Genomic DNA, 14,803 nt, shown 5'->3' on the forward strand with positions numbered 1-14,803 from the left:
TGAGTCTCCAATTCAAATGTTCAGCTTTTTGTCCTAAGATATTCAACTGCATTCTTTTACCTGTCCAACCACAGTTTAACCTGTCTCCGAATGGCCCTGAAACTCTTCAAATTACAATACACTGACCAGTCTTTCTTTGTGAGATGTAGTCATTTGTGGTTTCAAGTTCAAGATCATTGTCATTCAACAGTACACACGTGTATAGAGCTAGATGAAACAACATTCTTCAGAGACCAAGGTGCAAAGCACATGTATTACATACAGCACATAAAATAATATTAACGCAATAATATTAACAGATTTTAAAAAGTATTCAGTAGATGTACAAATTGCCAAAAAGTGCATATATGATACACAGTTAAATATACAACACTATTACTGTTACAAGTGCTGTCATAACTAATGTGCGCTGGGTGATAACAGGGAGTTCAGAAGTCTCCCACTCTATAACATTCTTGTACTTATACTGCAGTACCTTCACCCTAATGTTGAGAGGTAAAAGAGATTGTGGGATGGATAAGAGGGGTCCTTCACAACACTGAGGACTCTGCAAACACAGCACGTCTGCTGTACATCCCACGATGGGGGTGGTGGGAGGGAGGAGAGAGACCCTGATGATTCTCTTAGTCCTCACAGTCCTCCCAACTTTTGAAGAATTTCAAAGTCTCGGCTATTTTTAACTGCAGCAGCCTGAAGTATGCCTCCGTCCTCTGAAGTAGCTGTGAATCATCTGCAGCTTTCTACAGAGCTCTTTGGTTAGTAAGTGCATTCTGCAGCTACGGACACACCAACACGAGCGTGCTGGAGGAGGCCAGCATGGGCAGCATCTCCACCACTTTAAAGCAGTAACAACTCCGAAGGATAGATCAAGCCGTCTGGATGCGTAGCTCACTTCTCCCTAGACAGATCCTTTCCTCCCAGTGAGCCCCCTTCATGGCTAACATCAAGGTCAGCCTGAAGAAATTCAACGTTACACCTAAAAGCTGTGCTCCCGGAGGAAATCCGTACAAGAGCGAGATCAGCCTCCGGTGTGCCGCAGAGAACAAGCAGCACCTGCAAAAGGAGACGCTGAACAACCAAAGAGCCAGCCGCTAACCACAGCCACCACTTACACTTGCCCACACTGCACCGGAATACGTGGATCCCAGATCAGCCTCTTCAGCTACCGGAGGAGCCACCAATAGACAACCCTTTAGGAGAACCTTATTTCCAACTCGAGTGAGCACATTATAGCAGCTCCATGGAGGGTGTCAATGCTCTGTGCACCTCGTACACACTTCCAAGTTGGCCATGAACCCTACTCATGCTTGAGTCTCCATTTTGTTTTCCTGGCTAAACGACGTCGCAATACTCAAGCCTGAAGTGTGTTTGCATTTTCACTCTCAGCTTGTTCACTATTTGCAGATTGCACCATCTTGTGTTTCAATTGTACCTGAGAGAATGATTGCTGCAGCATTAGTGGACAGTCTGGAGAACTGAACCCACCCAAAGTTCCCCCTTTGAACTGTCCTGCTGGAATCAGGCAACATGGACTTAGCTTGCTGTCAGGAGATTCAACATTAAGATTTTTTTTATGTTTGTTATAATTGTGGAGATTCATAAAATCCACAGTTTTGTTTTAAAAGGCACTTCATTGTTTTCTTCCCTGATTGCTTTACTGATTTTTTTATTAAAAAGATTCCAGACAGTTTTGCCAGTTGTAATGAAAGCTTCTTTGGCTGCTCCTGGAGCTCTGGAAAGTTCTACTTACAATAAAAGAGGACAAGCAAGGAATATTTTACAAATAAACACCAAGAGATTCTGCAGATGCTGGAAATCCAAAGTAACACACACACAAAATGCTGCATCAGCTAGCAACAATCTTTCCAGAATTCCCTGAGGATCTCACAATGCCGGTGTTACAAATGCAACATTGTCCAGTGCATTGTCGGCAAAACAATGTCTTGTTGGTCTCTCATCAGAGAATAATTGAGTGAAGCTTAATGACAGACAGATACACTCAGTGACCACGCTCTTAGGGACACCTGTACACCTGCTGGTCAATGCAATTGTCTAATCAGCCAATCATGTGGCAGCAACTCAATGCATAGAAACATGCTGACATGGTCAAGAGGTTCCATTGTTGTTCAAACCAAACATCAGTGTGGGGAAGAGATGGGAGAAATACAGGGAAGTACCTAATAAAGTAGCCACTGAGTGCATCTTCTATATTTACATCCAAGTCATGAATGCATATCATAACAAACAGCAGACCACTCGTCCCTCTGATGGTTACTAGTCATGAAGTTCCAATGTGAAAAGCAGCCATCCACCTTCCACTACCCTTTATCCCCTATCACCGGGCCAATCAGCTAGCTCACCCAATGTGACTTGACCTTCGGGACCAGCCAACTATGTGGGAATTAGTCAAATGTCTTAGTCCGTGTGAGACAACATCAACTGCTCTGCTTTCATCCATCTTCTCTGTTACCTCCTCCAAACATTCCATCAGATATTCTCAACCAAAAAGGAATTTATCCATAATGAAAACATTCAGATGTATCATTCGCCACCTAATGATGTGCTGGGAACAGCCTGCAAGTGTCATGACATATTACAGTGCCAATATAGCATGCCCAGCAGGTTCAGCAGAACAACACCCCAACAAAATGACAGCAAAACAAACCCCTTTATATTATAAAATATTCTTACACTAGTTATTTTATTATCTTATACTGTTACGCTGCACAAAACTCAATCAAATATTGTAGAATGAAGTGAAATTTATTTACAATGAATGATATTCTAAGGCTAGTCACCTTAATATCCTGTACTGTTAGTCTGGTGCTTTTGGTCAAGTTAAACACTGACAATATAAGCAATGAGTGTAACTAATATAATGAGAATTTCTTATGGGATGTTTATCTCCAACTGTTACAACAAGATTCTTGCCTGTTACAATTGTTCTTTCCCTTTAATAGAGAAAGTATTCGTGTTCATAAAGATCTTCTATCACATCTACAAGTACATTCCAAAATTGGTTGTATCCAACATTTTGAAATCTAGACATTATTTTGCAAGAGTTATTGGCAGGCACTCTCCAAATATCTGTACTGGCTGGTGCTGCTTTATCTTGCCCTGATTAAATGGTGCAACAGACTTCAAATCACTGGCACCGACGTCGGAACACAGGTGCTTCTCCATACTCACTATCAACATCTTCAGATGTAAGCCGCCACGGTACTGTAGCAGTTAGCACAACACTTTTACAGCTAGGGGCATTCTGGAGTTCAGAGTTCAATTCCAGCACCATCTGTAAGGAGTTTGTCCAAAGATATACCGGTTAGTAGGTGAATTGGTCATTGTAAATTCTCCTGTGATTAGTCTAGTATTAAATAGGTGGGTTGCTAGGCAATGTGGCTTGTTGGACCAGAAGGGCCAGTTCCACATTAATAATAAAAAAAAAGAACAGTCCTCTGAACTAAGCCTGAAGCCTAGCTGTAAACAGAGGTATCTGTATTAAACTTTTCCATGGATGGCTTCCAGACCATTCGGGCTGACTGGAAGTGCACTGAGAGCGGTAAGCGTAAGGGAGTTGGGGGCTTACTGTTCTGGTTAACAATGGATGGTGCAATCCTGGTCATATTACGATCAAAGAACATGTTTGCAGACCGGATATGGAACTTTTTGCTGTTGGACTCTGGCCATATTCCACCGAGATACAACACTGGGCATCACAGGAGGTTGTTCCTGCCTGTGGCCATCGAACTTTGCAGCTCCTCCCGTGGAGGGTCAGACACCCTGAGCCAATAGGCTGGTCCTGGACTTATTTCCATCTGGCATAGTTTGCATATTGTTGTTTGATTGTCTGTGGTTTTTGTATTGCTATATTTATGCTCTATTCTTGGTTGGTGCGGCTGTAATGAAACCCAATTTCCCTCGGGATCAATAAAGTATATCTATCTATCTATCTATAATAGGGTGTACCGTATACAATCAGAAAATCATGTGGATTCCTGTGTTAAATTGATATGCAAGCCTTTTGGCAATATTTCCATCCACAGACATCGCAGCCTAGGAACACCAGCAACCTGTAGACATTACTTGAAATACAAGTTCACTACTTGAATCAAGATAAGGTGAGCATAATGTAGGAATGTGACACTGAGGTCAACATTCAGCATCCTCAGTCGACAGCATTCCTGAGTTAAAGATAGTACTGATCTGATTTTCTTCCCATTTTCCTCACCTTTGTTGATTCCTTAAGTCAGATTCAGATTGAAATCTGAACTAAGGAATCAAAAGTTCAAAATAAATTTATTATCAAAGTATATATATGTCACCATATAAAACCCCAAGATTCATTTTCTCCTGGGCATACTTAATCTATAATAGAATAATAGCCATAATAGAATCAATGAAAGACCGCACCAGCTTGGGTGTACTATCAGCATGCAAAGCACAGCAAACTGTGCAAAGACAGAAATAATAACAATTAGTAAATAAATAACCAATAAATATCAAAATCATGAGATGAAGAGTGCTTGAAAGTGAGTCCATCGGCTGTGGGAATATTTAAATGATGAAATGAAGTTAATCCCTTTGGTTCAAGAGCCTGATGGTTGAGGGGTAATAACTGTTCCTGAACCTGGGTGCTGTGAGCCCTGAGGCTCCTGTACCTTCTTCCTGATGGCAGCAGTGAGAAGAGAGCCTGACCTGGGTGATGGTAGTCCCTAAAGATAGATGCTGCTTTCCTGTGACAATGCTTCGTGTAGACGTACTCAATGGTGGGGTTGGCTTTACCATGATGGACTGGGCCGTATCCACTACTTGAACCGACATAAGGCGAGCATAATGTAGGAATGTGGCACTGAGGTCAACATTGAGCATTAATGTTATTAAATGCCAGAGAAGCCTCAAATAGCTGACTGCAGTACTCTTGTTTGTGTTTCACATTCATGTTCAAATTTGTTGCCATCAGATTGTACACATATACAACCAAACAAAATAATGTTTCTCAAGACCTATTGATGTCAGAGGTAAACAGGTTGATTGTCCATTGTTGCTGACGATGACAATTAGATTTGTGCAGTTCTTCTGCTGTGCATTAGATTATATGTTCAGCACAACGAAACTTCAGCAGGAAAGTTTTTAACGTAGAAAAGCCATTGCACGGGTGCAGTTCCATGCTCTCAACCTCGGAACTCCGGATCTAGTGGTATGAATAGTTGTCACAACTGGGATCTTCCTTGGTTGCAGTGGATGACCATGACTTCTTCTGTGTCTTGTCACGATACATTCACTCATTTCATTCATAATGTGCCGTGTCCTATGACGTGGCCGATCATGATCTTCTTGGCCATGATTATTCTTGGCAAATTTTTCTACAGAAGTGGTTTGCCATTGCCTTCTACTGGGCAGTGTCCTTACAAGGCTGGTGACCCCAGCTATTATCAATGCTCTTCAGAGATTGTCTGCCCAGCGTCAGTGGTTGCATAATGAGGACTTGAGATATGCACCAGCTGCTCTTACGACTGTCCATCACCTACTCCCTTGGCTTCAAGTGACCGTGATTGGGGGGGGGGGTGCTACACTCACCCAAGGGTGACCTGCAAGCTAGCAGAGAAAAGAAGCACCTTACACCTCCTTTGGTAGAGATATATCTCCACCCTGCCAACCCTATAGTACATTCACAGGGAATAAATACCATGAAGATGCACTATTTTTATAGCAGCAGCACTGTACATTACAGAACGAGCACAAACAAACAAATAAACTTAACTAAACACACGCAAAATCAGCAACAAAGTAAGACACTAGTGCAAGATTGAGAGAAAAGGAAACTAAAATTATAGTTTGAGTTAGTATCATGGTTTTACAGGCCAGTTCAAAACGTAAAGGCAGTGGGAAAAAGCCATTGCTCAACTTTAAGGTGTGAATCTTCAGGCTCCAGTATCTTCTCTCAGTGAGAATAAGGCATAGCTTAGATGTCGCAGATCCCTAACACTTTCTTGCTCTTGTGGTATAATTATTGTTTTGAGGCTTAAATTTCAAGGCAATTTAAGTCATCTTTTCAAAATAAGCAGTAGTGTTTATCATTTTTTCTTAATTTTAGCCAGGTTCAGTGACAGTTATTATCCTTCAACTATAAGGTTCCTGAACCAGTGTGGGTTACTTCGCTCTTCTCAACTCTGAACTGATTCCAAAAAAATCTGTTTTACATCTATGGACTCGATTTCAAGGACTCTACAACTCATGTTCTCAGTATTATTGATTTTTTATTTGCACAGTTTGTCTTCTTTTGCACGTTGGTTGTTTATTAGTTTTTGTTTGTGTGTAGCTTTTCATTGATCCCATTGTATTTCTTTGTTCTACTGCAAGTACCTGCAAGAAAATGAATGGCAAGGTAGTATATGGTGACACACTTATACCTACTTTGATAATGAATTTTATTTATTTAGAGATACAGCATGGTAACAGGCCCCTCCAGCCCAGTGGTACCCAATTGCCAATTAACCTACTATTCCTTGGAATGTGGGCGGCAACCAGAGCAGCCAGAGGAACGGGGAGAATGTACAAACTTCTTACAGACAGCGGCATGAATTGAACCACAGTCACTGGTGCTGAAAAGCGTTAGGCTAAACACCACGTTACCATGCCGTCCCAATTTACCTTGAACTTTGAACAAGAGAAGAGGACTTTGAATAGGCACTTGGGGACAATAACTTGTCCATGAGGGACTGGCAAAGCAGACTCAGTGGGCCAAGTGGCTTAATTCTACTTCTATGTCTGATGGTCCTATGGTCTTTGTAAGCAGTGTGAACTCAGTCAGATAGTTACAGACACTTTGCTGTTGAGGTGTTCTTAATCATGCAATTATCAACTCCCAAGTAAAAGCTCTGAGTGACCTGAACCTAAAAAAAGTATGTTCAGTGGTGCTGATATATAAGTTGTCACTTCTACTTCCCTGCTGAGTCTAGGTGAGCCTCTCTGCAATGTCTGCAGGCTGATTGACACCCACTGGCAGGCACTCTTCAATGAGATCAGAGGGGCTTGATATCAGGGCTTGCTCCCCTTGGCGTGTAAACCCCAGACAACAGTCGCAGGTGTGGGAATCGTTCTGGGGCCAAACATGTGCAAATTGGCACTTATCTCACGGAGAGGAATTGCCAAATAGCATTGCACATGTCAGCAGTTCAAAGAATTGGCGTGGAGGGGAAAATGGACAGCAACGAGCCCAAGGGAGACTGCATTCTGCACATAACATTCACACCACGAGGAACATAGATCTCTGCAGGCACCTCCAGCATCGAAACAATTTAAATGGAGCTTGGAATTCTTGGCTTTCAATGCCTGATAATGTAGCTCAGAAAGCAACTTGGTGAAATAATATCTGTGACGGGAGGAAATGATTCAAATCCACCATGGAGAAATGAGGCTCTACTGTAAACATTTTTATATTCTGAACGCCCAGCCAGATATTGACTAAAGCAAACTTTAATAGAAATGTCTTCATCTCCTCATCGAGTCCAACATCAACTTCTAAATGATTCTAATTGCTGTTCTCCCAAGAAACTTTGGGAGAGTTACAGTGCTGCAAGTCTACTTGGAGCCTTTTAAAGTTAGCCTTGATAACAGACAGTCCACATTCAATAAGCTGCAGATGAACCTTACCAAACAGTCAATGCAAATTTCCCCACGTACACAAAAAGGAAGGAAATTTGCTAAGGCAAATTGATTCAGGAAAGATCTCTGCTGAGAAATTTTGAGATCAATTAGCTCATACAATATTGTACAGAAAGGAACAAGCTGAGTTGGGAAAGCTGAGTTCAATCCATAAGTGTTGCATGAAGGAAGAGCAATATCACAATTATTAGTTATCTGTTAATATTACTGTATTAATATTATTTTATGTGCTGTACGTAGTGTACAGGATGTCCTGTGTTTTGCACCTCGGTCTCAGATGACCACCGTTTCATTTAGCTGTATAGTTGTGTATGGTTGAATGACAACAAACTTGAACTTGAAGTGGCTATTGCCTTCAAAACATTGGCGCTCACAGTATGAATGAGTGGTCTCTATTCTCTTATTCTTGATCCCTATTTCAAACCCAACTAGATGCAGAAAATGGCTTCTTTCTTTGGAGTAGTATTTATATGATACCACAAATACATTCTATTAACTAATGCATTTGTGATATTATATGCTGCCATTTGCACCAAGATTTGATTTTAACCGTGGCACAATTTAACAGCAACATTTTAGTATTATCCGTAGGAAGCAAGTAGATGAATGGTTATTTACCCGTGTAGTATATTACCAAGAATTGTCTGGAATATGATCATAATAAATTAAGCACCCTTGCATATAATTAAAAATCAACACATTCATGATAACACAATAAATGTTAGGGTATTAAATAATACCATGGACCTCACATACATCAAATGAAGGAATTCTCAGAAGAGCCCAAGCAGTTCGATCACTCATACCAACAATAAGAGAAGGACAACTCAGATTCCTAGGACACATCATGCGGAAGGATGAACTAGGAAAACTCATACTCTCTGGAAGGATTGAAGGGAGTAAACCTAGAGGAAGATCTCGGCTTATGTACATCAAAAGCCTAGCCAGGTGGCTACACATCAAGGAAATGGAAGTCATCCAAAAAACGAAGGAGAGATCTTTATGGAAAACCATGGTCCCCAAAATCCGCATCAGATATGGTACCTAGACAGACAGTTATTACATAATATTTGTTCTCAGAACTTGCCAGAGCAAATATAATTTTAAAAGTAATGTTATGTTTAGGCATCAGTTGTTGATATTGAATCACCTGGCAATCATTTCCCGAAACAATCCCTCAACCCTGATTATCCATTCCACTCTCCAGGCAAACGTTCCTCAGTCTACTACCCAGTACTACTCCAACTCTGTCTCCCACCAGCGTCTGCCCCCACTCATTCCCTCCGTATGTCCTCCACAACAGCATGAGATCACAGATGATGAGCCTGTTTAACTGCCACAGTGACTGAGGTCTCAGGCATAGTGAGTTATTGAGGCATCTCTGTTATGACGGATCTAACGGACAGCTGCCACATACTGTAATTTGAGTCAGCAATAACTCAGCATCAGGTTTATTATCATTGACATATATCATGATTTTTTTTTGTTTTGTGGCAGCAGTACAGTCCAATACATAAAATGGACTATAAATTACAATTAGAAATATATATATATATATATATATATATACACACACACACATATATATAAAATAAGTTGTGCAAATCAGAGAGCAAAATTAGTGATGTAGTGTTCATGAGTTCATCTGGTGGTGGAGGGGAAGATGCTGTCTCTAAAACGATGAGTGTGTATCTTTGGGCTCCTGTATCTCCTCCCTAACAAGAAGAGAGCATGTCCTGGGTGATGGGGGTTCTTGATGATGGATAATGCCTTTTTGATGCATCACCTTTTGAAGGTGTCCTGGATGCTGGAGAGGTTAGTGCCCATACTGAAGCTGGATGACTTTATAACACTTAGCAGCTTTTTCCAATCTGTGCACTGACCTCTCCATACCAGACAGCATACATCCATGGTACATCTGTAGAAACTTACTAGCCTTTGCTGGCATACAAAATCTCCTCAAACTTGTAATGAAATATAGCTGCTGTTGTACATTCTTCATAATAGCATCAATATGTTGGGCCCAGGATAGATCTTCAGAGATGCTGACACCTGGGAACTTGAAACTGCTCACCCTTTCCACTGTTAACCCCTCCACGAGGAAAGTGTGTGTTCCTAAAGCAGAGTTTAACAGAGTTACAGTGTAAAAACATCTTGTTCTAAGAATTCAAATGGTGGCCAAATTAGGTTCAGTAATAACCAAGTAAATGCTTAATGGTGCTTTATAAGCACAGCTGGAGTTGACAAGAGTGTGCGGATGGAAAATTATTACTGATGTACTGTTAGTAAAACTGAGAAATAGAATGTCCTGAAAGTGGTCTAGACACAATGTGACATCTTTTTTAATGGTGCTTTTATAGACAAAGTTCACAGTTCAAAGCAAATTTATTATCAAAGTACGTATATGTCACCATATACCACCCTGATATTCATTTTCTTGTGGGCATCTACCATCTAGAAGAACGAGAACAGCAGATACCTGGGAACAACACCACTTGGAAATCCCCCTTCAAGTCACTCATCATCCTGACTTGGAAACATATCTCCGTCCTTCATTGTCGCTGGGTCAAAAATCATGGAATTCCCTCCGTAACAGCACTGTGGGTGTGCCTACACCTCAGGGACTGCAGCGGTTCAAGAAGGCAGCTCATCACCACCTTTTCGAGGGCAACTAGGGATGGGCAATAAATGCTGGCTCCGCTGGCGATGCCCACATCCCATAAATAAATAATTTTTTTAGAAATTCACTGTAGATACGAAGAAATATATTAGAATCAATGAAAACCTACACCAAAGATAAACAACCAATGCGCAAAAGAAGGCAAACTGTACCAATGCAAAAATAAACAACTAATAATAATAAGTAATAAATAAAACTGAAAACATGAATTGCAGAGTCCTTGAAAGTGAGTTCATAAGATGGGGAATCAGTTCAGTGTTGAGGTGAGTGAAGTTATCTGCTCTGGTTCAGGAGCCCGAAAGTTGTAGGGTAATAACTGTTCCTGAGCCTGGTGGTGTGATACCTCCTTCCTGATGGCAGAAGCGAGGAGAGAGCATGGCCTGGATGGTGGGTGTCCTTCGTTATAGATGCTGCTTTCTTGCAACAGTGCTCCCTATAGATGTACAAACGAATGTGAGCTATAAACAAATGTGAACTATTAATGTTTTCTCCCTAAAAATGTGCCCAGGATTTTCATAACTATTCCTTTCTTGTGTTCATTTGAATTCTCGTTTTCTGCACTTAATTTTTGCCTTATATTTTTTTATTTAAGTGCTTTATCAAGATATCAGATCAAAATCTGGAAATAATTGTTTTATAATGTTGCTTCTTTGTCTGACCCGAATAACAAGGAACAAATTTGTAGACTTAAACCCAATACATATTTAAGTGAACAATCTGTCAGCCAAGAAGGCTGAGAGATCATAGATAAGAAATAGTCTTGGCATTGCAAATTGATGGAGATTCAAACGTTGGCTTGTGCTGTGGATTTTTATTTTGAAAGGGTCGTCAGCCTACATTGACCTTACTACTAAGAAACAATAATTTGAATAAAACAGAGTGTGATATTATTTTGAGAAGGAATAGAACTGTTTTGCAGGCCAGTTTTTAATGCCTCATTAAAACAAATTGTCACATTGTGGGATCTTGCTGTGTGGAAATTGGCTGCCAGTTTTCCCACTTCATAACAGCGACGGCTTCATCAGCTGTAAAATATTAGGTCTGAGCTGAGATCGTGAAAGGCACCTTATAAACGCAGCGCCATTCTGTCTCTCTAGAATAATTTTTTCATTACTGTCCTATTGCTAGATGTAAATTGTGGAATTCTTTGAAACAATTTCTAGAAAAAAAAAACATTTGTTTTTGAGCCTTGCAATGCAAAGCAGAGGCTGTGTCGTGCTGAAGTTTATTTAAAACACTCGCTTTGCTCAGGGAACAGATTGAAGACAGATTAGACTGCCCTCAGACTGTTTGTTGTAAGGGTATCGGCAGTGTTTGTTGGCATGTAGCTGCCGAGTCACACGCAACTCGTGTGATCAAGGATGCTTGGCTTCATTCTCTCTTTCCCATACTCCGGTTGCCAAGACACCTGCAAAATAACTTCCACATTCTGCAGCTGCCAGTCATCCACTCGGCTGGGAGATAATAAGGATGATTAGTACTTGAGCTCTGTGCCTCAGGAGGCTGTGAAAATACATGCTTCCTGCAGCAGTGTAAAGAAATGTCTATTAAAGTAGCAAGTACATAATAGCAAAAATAACAACAGATGTCCTTAACAAGTGCCTCTTTGAAAAAGTTGTTAAATTGAAGTGATCTATGACCCTATTGGTCTGGTGCAGGCGGATGGGACAAGGCAGTTTAATAGTTTGGCATGGACTAGATGGACAGGATTGCCTGTTTGAATAATTATGACCTCCTACTTCTAAGTATTCTTAAGGTATGACGTTGCTAAAGAGGGAACACAATGTGGACCTGACGGAGGGTCTCAGCCCGCAACGTTGACTGTTTACTCTTTTCCACAGAAGCTGCCTGACATAATCATAGTCATAGTCATACTTTATTGATCCCGTGGGAAATTGATTTTCGTTACAGTTGCACCATAAATAATTAAATAGTAATAAAACCATAAATAGTTAAATAGTAATATGTAAATTATGCCAGGAAATAAGTCCAGGACCAGCCTATTGGCTCAGGGTGTCTGACCCTCCAAGGGAGGAGTTGTAAAGTTTGATGGCCACAGGCAGGAATGACTTCCTATGACGCTCTGTGCTGCATCTCAGTGGAATGAGTCTCTGGCTGAATGTACTCCTGTGCCCAACCAGTACATTATGTAGTGGATGGGAGACATTGTCCAAGATGGCATGCAACTTGGACAGCATCCTCTTTTCAGACACCACCGTCAGAGAGCTGCTGGCTTCTTCCAGCATTTTGTGTATTCGACAATGTAAACCCCTGTGTTACAGTTAATCTGCCACAGCAACATGAGGGAAGAGGAGGGGCCTGCCTGCTATTCAATACAACCGTGGCTGATCTGTGCTGACACCAACTCCTCCTCTGGTCCACTTTTGCATATCCAAATGACTCTCAATCTCTCAAGTCAAGTCAAGCTTTATAAACACAAGAGATTTTGCGCACGCTGGAGACCAGGAGTAACACACACAAAATGTTGGAACCCAGCAGGTCAGGCAGCATCTATGGAGAGGAATGAACAGGCAACATTTTGGGCCGAGACCCTTCATCGGGACTGGAATGGAAGGGGGAAGCCTTGCCAAATTCCTCAGCATTTTGTGTTCTGTTGCTCAAGATTTCCAGTATCTGCAGAACCTCTTGTGTTTAAAGTTTCATGTTATATATCAATGATATTAAATCTGATTCTCAACCACACTTAACATTCACAGAGTTAATTCCTGGGATGGCAGGACTGTCATATGTTGAAAGATTGGAGCGACTGGGGTTGTATACACTGGAATTTAGAAGGATGAGAGGGGATCTGATGGAAACATATAAGATTATTAAGGGATTGGACATGCTAGAGGCAGGAAACATGTTCCCGATGTTGGAGGAGTCCAGAACCAGAGGCCACAGTTTAAGAATAAGGGGCAGACAATTTAGAACGGAGTTGAGGAAAAACTTTTTCACACAGAGGATTGTGGATCTGTGGAATGCTCTGCCTCAGAAGGCAGTGGAGGCCAATTCTCTGGATTCTTTCAAGAAAGAGTTAGATAGAGCTCTTAAAGGTAGTGGAGTGAAGAGATATGGGGAGAAGGCAGGAGAAGGGTACTGATTGTGGACGATCAGCCATGATCACAGTGAATGGTGGTGCTGGCTCGAAGGGCTGAATGGCCTACTCCTGCACCTATTGTCTATTGTCCATTCATTTCATCAATTATTAGAGCACAAAGGCTACAGTGAGCACCATCCACAACATGAACTTCACTTCTCCACCCCAGATTCTTCAGCAGCACCTCCTAAATTTGTATCCTTAGCAGGCGCATGGGAACACCAGCACCTACAGCGTACCCTCAAAGTTCCATACTATCCTGCTGGTCCTTCATTGTCACCGTGTCTAAATCCCAAACTTCAGTTAAAAAAGGATAATCTGTGGTGAAAGAGTAGAAGAATGAGACTTACACAATCCGGAACTCCTTTCTGTGCTGTTTGAATCTACGTATGATTCCATGGAGGACTCCTACCAGTGTTCCATAGGAGCCCAGCCTGTACATTTAACCAAGCCTTCAGTGGTTCCTCTGTCAGATGCTATCTGAGATAAGGTAAAATTAGTTTTATTTGTCACCTGTACATCAAAACATACAATGAAATGTGTCATTTGCGTCAAAGCAAGTCAGTAGGGGTTGTGCTAGGCAGCCTGCAAGTGTCAGCACACTTTCGGCGCTGACATCCCACAACTCACTAACTCACTGGAATTTTGGAGGAAACCAGAGAACCCGGATGAAATCTATGTGATTACTGGGAGAACGTACAGACTCCTTACATGCAGTGACGCAAATTGAATCCGGATGGCTGGCATTGTAATAGCATCATTCTAACCACTACACTACCATGCAATGTAACTCAATTGTTACCAGCTACACCCTGTACAACTGGCAAGTTCAAACCCTTGAACAGTATGAGTACAAGGTCCAAGTAAGAACAATTTTCCAATCTACCCTGCAACAGGTACTTTTAAATGCAGAAGATTCTACCGTAGACTCATAGTGACTGGCAGCACTGAAGGAGACTGGTTAGTCCAGGCAGTCCCCAAAGAGAACAAGGTTAATCCCACTTCCTAACCCTCGCTTCATGACCTCCTCATGGGTTCATCCAGAGGAGGGTTTCTCCCCTCACCCCCATCCTCTCATGCAGCACATCTCACACACACACACACACACACACACACACACACACACACACACACACACACACACACACACTTAATTTGTTGAATAAAGCAACCAAAAGTCTAGGTTGAGTTTATTGTCATACACATGCAAATATAAAGAACACAATTAGAACAAAATGGTCCATTGTAGTGCAAAGTGTTTAAAGGGTCCATTTCTCTAACTAATCAACCTAAATAGGTAAGGAGGAGGAGAAGATGGCAGCGCGACGCAGCACGCGCGGCCACTACGGTGAATGATA

This window comes from Mobula hypostoma, chromosome 22 (genome assembly GCF_963921235.1).
Source record: "Mobula hypostoma chromosome 22, sMobHyp1.1, whole genome shotgun sequence".
NCBI lineage: Eukaryota > Metazoa > Chordata > Chondrichthyes > Myliobatiformes > Myliobatidae > Mobula > Mobula hypostoma.